Genomic DNA, 6,659 nt, shown 5'->3' with positions numbered 1-6,659 from the left:
AATAGATTCTACCTTCCTGTAACGTTTCAGCCTGATTGGACCTTGTTTTCACACAAATGAACCCAGAATGATGTGAAATTGTGCTTCGTGCAACATAATTCTGGGTGCCATTTACAAACCATAAGTGCTAATGACTCCATTCCTTTTTGTGGTTGTAGGGGCTGTTGATTGGAGTACTCTGAAACAAACCTGATCACTCTAGGACATTCAGAAGCCAAGTTATAAGCCCACAAATGTGTAACTGGACAACTTCTTTAAATTGACACCAGATCCGGTGACCTTTGGGACATGGTTTGACCCCCTTAGGAAAGTGCTATCATCATGAAATGTTCAGATCACTTACAACTCAATAGATTCTACCTTCCTGTGACGTTTCAGCCTGATTGGACCTTGTTTTCACACAAATGAACCCAGAATGATGTGAAATTGTGCTTCGTGCAAACATAATTCTTGGTGCCATTTACAAACCATAAGTGTTAATGAATCCATTCCTTTTAGTGGTTGTAGGGGCTGTTAATTGGAGTACACTAAAACAAACCTGAACTCTCTAGGACATTCAGAAGCCAAGTTATAAGAAAACAAACCTGACCTCTCTAGGATATTCAGAAGCCAAGTTATAAGCCCACAAATGTGTAACTGGACTACGTCTTTAAATTGACACCAGATCCGGTGACCTTCGGGACATGGTTTGACCCCCTTAGGAAAGTGCTATCATCATGAAATGTTCAGATCACTTACAACTCAATAGATTCTGCCTTCCTGTAACGTTTCAGCCTGATTGGACCTTGTTTTCACACAAATGAACCCAGAATGATGTGAAATTGTGCTTCGTGCAACATAATTCTGGGTGCCATTTAAAAATCATAAGTGCTAAGGACTCCATTCCTTTTTGGGGTAATGGGGGCTGTTAATTGGAGTACTCTAAAACAAACCTGACCTCTCTAGGATATTCAGAAGCCAAGTTATAAGCCCACAAAGGTGTAACTTGACTACTTCTTTAAAGTGACACCAGGCCCGGTGACCTGTGGGACATGGTTTTACCCCCTATAGGAATGTGCGATCATCTTGAAATGTTCAGATCACTTACAACTCAATAGATTCTACCTTCTTGTAACGTTTCAGCCTGATTGGACCTTGTTTTCACACAAATGGACCCAGAATGATGTCAAATTGTGCTTCGTGCAACATAATTCTGGGTGCCATTTACAAACCATAAGTGCTAATGACTCCATTCCTTTTTGTGGTTGTAGGGGCTGTTGATTGGAGTATACTAAAACAAACCTGATCTCTCTAGGACGTTCAGAAGCCAAGTTATAAGCCCACAAATGTGTAACTGGACTACTTCTTTAAATTGACACCAGATCCGGTGACCTTTGGGACATGGTTCGACCCCCTTAGGAAAGTGCTATCATCATGAAACGTTCAGATAACTTACAACTCAATAGATTCTACCTTCCTGTAACGTTTCAGCCTGATTGGACCTTGTTTTCACACAAATGAACCCAGAATGATGTGAAATTGTGCTTCGTGCAACATAATTCTGGGTGCCATTTAAAAACCATAAGTGCTAATGACTCCATTCCTTTTTCTGGTTGTAGGGGCTGTTGATTGGAGTATACTAAAACAAACCTGATCTCTCTAGGACATTCAGAAGCCAAGTTATAAGCTCACAAATGTGTAACTGGACTACTTCTTTAAATTGACACCAGATCCCGTGACCTTTGGGACATGGTTTGACCCCCTTAGGAAAGTGCTATCATCATGAAACGTTCAGATCACTTACAACTCAATAGATTCTACCTTCCTGTAACGTTTCAGCCTGATTGGACCTTGTTTTCACACAAATGAACCCAGAATGATGTGAAATTGTGCTTCGTGCAACATAATTCTGGGTGCCATTTAAAAACCATAAGTGCTAATGACTCCATTCCTTTTTGTGGTTGTAGGGGCTGTTGATTGGAGTATACTAAAACAAACATGATCTCTCTAGGACATTCAGAAGCCAAGTTATAAGCCCACAAATGTGTAACTGGACTACTTCTTTAAATTGACACCAGATCCGGTGACCTTTGGGACATGGTTCGACCCCTTAGGAAAGTGCTATCATCATGAAACATTCAGATCACTTACAACTCAATAGATTCTACCTTCCTGTAACGTTTCAGCCTGATTGGACCTTGTTTTCACACAAATGAACCTAGAATGATGTGAAATTGTGCTTCGTGCAACATAATTCTGGGTGCCATTTAAAAACCATAAGTGCTAATGACTCCATTCCTTTTAGTGGTAATGGGGGCTGTTAATTGGAGTACTCTAAAACAAACCTGATCTCTCTAGGATATTCAGAAGCCAAGTTATAAGCCCACAAAGGTGTAACTGGACTACTTCTTTAAAGTGACACCAGGCCTGGTGACCTTTGGGACATGGTTTGACCCCCTATAGGAATGTGCGATCATCATGAAACGTTCAGATCACTTACAACTCAATAGATTCTACCTTCTTGTAACGTTTCAGCCTGATTGGACCTTGTTTTCACACAAATGGACCCAGAATGATGTGCAATTGTGCTTCGTGCAACATAATTCTGGGTGCCATTTAAAAACCATAAGTGCTAATGACTCCATTCCTTTTTGAGGTTGTAGGGGCTTTTGATTGGAGTACACTAAAACAATTATGATCTCTCTAGGACATTCAGAAGCCAAGTTATAAGCCCACAAATGTGTAACTGGACTACTTCTTTAAATTGACACCAGATCCGGTGACCTTTGGGACATGGTTTGACCCCCTTAGGAAAGTGTTATCATCATGAAACGTTCAGATCACTTACAACTCAATAGATTCTACCTTCCTGTAACGTTTCAGCCTGATTGGACCTTGTTTTCACACAAATGAACCCAGAATGATGTGAAATTGTGCTTTGTGCAACATAATTCTGGGTGCCATTTAAAAACCATAAGTGCTAATGACTCCATTCCTTTTAGAGGTAATGGGGGCTGTTAATTGGAGTACTCTAAAACAAACCTGACCTCTCTAGGATATTCAGAAGCCAAGTTATAAGCCCACAAAGGTGTACCTGGACTACTTCTTTAAAGTGAAACCAGATCCGGTGACCTTTGGGACATGGTTTGACCCCCTTAGGAAAGTGCTATCATCATGAAACGTTCAGATCACTTACAACTCAATAGACTCTACCTTCCTGTAACGTTTCAGCCTGATTGGACCTTGTTTTCACACAAATGAACCCAGAATGATGTGAAATTGTGCTTCGTGCAACATAATTCTGGGTGCCATTTAAAAACCATAATTGCTAATGACTCCATTCCTTTTAGTGGTAATGGGGGCTGTTAATTGGAGTACTCTAAAACAAACCTGACCTCTCTAGGATATTCAGAAGCCAAGTTATAAGCCCACAAAGGTGTAACTGGACTACTTCTTTAAAGTGACACCAGGCCCGGTGACCTTTGGGACATGGCTTGACCCCCTATAGGAATGTGCGATCATCATGAAACGTTCAGATCACTTACAACTCAATAGATTCTACCTTCTTGTAACGTTTCAGCCTGATTGGACCTTGTTTTCACACAAATGGACCCAGAATTATGTGAAATTGTGCTTTGTGCAACATAATTCTGGGTGCCATTTAAAAACCATAAGTGCTAATGACTCCATTCCTTTTTAAGGTTGTAGGGGCTGTTGATTGGAGTACACTAAAACAAACCTGATCTCTCTAGGACATTCAGAAGCCAAGTTATAAGCCCACAAATGTGTAACTGGACTACTTCTTTAAATTGACACCAGATCCGGTGACCTTTGGGACATGGTTTGACCCCCTTAGGAAAGTGCTATCATCATGAAACGTTCAGATCACTTACAACTCAATAGATTCTACCTTCCTGTAACGTTTCAGCCTGATTGGACCTTGTTTTCACACAAATGAACCCAAAATGATGTGAAATTGTGCTTCGTGCAACATAATTCTGGGTGCCATTTAAAAACCATAAGTGCTAATGACTCCATTCCTTTTAGCTGTAATAGGGGCTGTTAATTGGAGTACTCTAAAACAAACCTGACCTCTCTAGGATATTCAGAAGCCAAGTTATAAGCCCACAAAGGTGTAACTGGACTACTTCTTTAAAGTGACAGCAGGCCCGGTGACCTTTGGGACATGGTTTGACCCCCTATAGGAATGTGCGATCATCATGAAACGTTCAGATCAATTACAACTCAATAGATTCTACCTTCTTGTAACGTTTCAGCCTGATTGGACCTTGTTTTCACACAAATGGACCCAGAATGATATGAAATTTTACTTCATGCAACATAATTCTGGGTGCCATTTACAAACCATAAGTGCTAATGACTCCATTCCTTTTTGTGGTTGTAGGGGCTGTTGATTGGAGTACACTAAAACAAACCTGATCTCTCTAGGAAATTCAGAAGCCAAGTTATAAGCCCACAAATGTGTAACTGGACTACGTCTTTAAATTGACACCCGATCCGGTGACCTTCGGGACATTGTTTGACCCCCTTAGGAAAGTGCTATCATCATGAAATGTTCAGATCACTTACAACTCAATAGATTCTACCTTCCTGTAACGTTTCACCCTGATTGGACCTTGTTTTCACACAAATGAACCCAGAATGATGTGAAATTGTGCTTCGTGCAACATAATTCTGGGTGCCATTTAAAAACCATAAGTGCTAAGGACTCCATTCCTTTTTGGGGTAATGGGGGCTGTTAATTGGAGTACTCTAAAACAAACCTGACCTCTCTAGGATATTCAGAAGCCAAGTTATAAGCCCACAAAGGTGTAACTTGACTACTTCTTTAAAGTGACACCAGGCCCGGTGACCTGTGGGACATGGTTTTACCCCCTATAGGAATGTGCGATCATCATGAAATGTTCAGATCACTTACAACTCAATAGATTCTAACTTCTTGTAACGTTTCAGACTGATTGGACCTTGTTTTCACACAAATGGACCCAGAATGATGTGAAATTGTGCTTCGTGCAACATAACTCTGGGTGCCATTTACAAACCATAAGTGCTAATGACTCCATTCCTTTTTGTGGTTGTAGGGGCTGTTGATTGGAGTATACTAAAACAAACCTGATTTCTCTAGGACGTTCAGAAGCCAAGTTATAAGCCCACAAATGTGTAACTGGACTACTTCTTTAAATTGACACCAGATCCGGTGACCTTTGGGACATGGTTTGACCCCCTTAGGAAAGTGCTATCATCATGAAACGTTTAAATCACTTACAACTTAATAGATTCTACCTTCTTGTAACGTTTCAGCCTGATTGGACCTTGTTTTCACACAAATGGACCCAGAATGATGTGCAACTGTGCTTCGTGCAACATAATTCTGGGTGCCATTTAAAAACCATAAGTGCTAATGACTCCATTCCTTTTTGAGGTTGTAGGGGCTGTTGATTGGAGTACACTAAAACAATTATGATCTCTCTAGGACATTCAGAAGCCAAGTTATAAGCCCACAAATGTGTAACTGGACTACTTCTTTAAATTGACACCAGATCCGGTGACCTTTGGGACATTGTTTGACCCCCTTAGGAAAGTGTTATCATCATGAAACATTCAGATCACTTACAACTCAATAGATTCTACCTTCCTGTAACGTTTCAGCCTGATTGGACCTTGTTTTCACACAAATGAACCCAGAATGATGTGAAATTGTGCTTTGTGCAACATAATTCTGGGTGCCATTTAAAAACCATAAGTGCTAACGACTCCATTCCTTTTAGAGGTAATGGGGGCTGTTAATTGGAGTACTCTAAAACAAACCTGACCTCTCTAGGATATTCAGAAGCCAAGTTATAAGCCCACAAAGGTGTACCTGGACTACTTCTTTAAAGTGAAACCAGATCCGGTGACCTTTGGGACATGGTTTGACCCCCTTAGGAAAGTGCTATCATCATGAAACGTTCAGATCACTTACAACTCAATAGACTCTACCTTCCTGTAACGTTTCAGCCTGATTGGACCTTGTTTTCACACAAATGAACCCAGAATGATGTGAAATTGTGCTTCGTGCAACATAATTCTGGGTGCCATTTAAAAACCATAATTGCTAATGACTCCATTCCTTTTAGTGGTAATGGGGGCTGTTAATTGGAGTACTCTAAAACAAACCTGACCTCTCTAGGATATTCAGAAGCCAAGTTATAAGCCCACAAAGGTGTAACTGGACTACTTCTTTAAAGTGACACCAGGCCCGGTGACCTTTGGGACATGGTTTGACCCCCTATAGGAATGTGCGATCATCATGAAACGTTCAGATCACTTACAACTCAATAGATTCTACCTTCTTGTAACGTTTCAGCCTGATTGGACCTTGTTTTCACACAAATGGACCCAGAATTATGTGAAATTGTGCTTTGTGCAACATAATTCTGGGTGCCATTTAAAAACCATAAGTGCTAATGACTCCATTCCTTTTTAAGGTTGTAGGGGCTGTTGATTGGAGTACACTAAAACAAACCTGATCTCTCTAGGACATTCAGAAGCCAAGTTATAAGCCCACAAATGTGTAACTGGACTACTTCTTTAAATTGACACCAGATCCGGTGACCTTTGGGACATGGTTTGACCCCCTTAGGAAAGTGCTATCATCATGAAACGTTCAGATCACTTAC

Source organism: Nothobranchius furzeri, chromosome 7 (genome assembly GCF_043380555.1).
Source record: "Nothobranchius furzeri strain GRZ-AD chromosome 7, NfurGRZ-RIMD1, whole genome shotgun sequence".
Classification (NCBI taxonomy): Eukaryota; Metazoa; Chordata; class Actinopteri; order Cyprinodontiformes; family Nothobranchiidae; genus Nothobranchius; species Nothobranchius furzeri.
Note: the sequence above shows the minus strand (reverse complement) of the source record.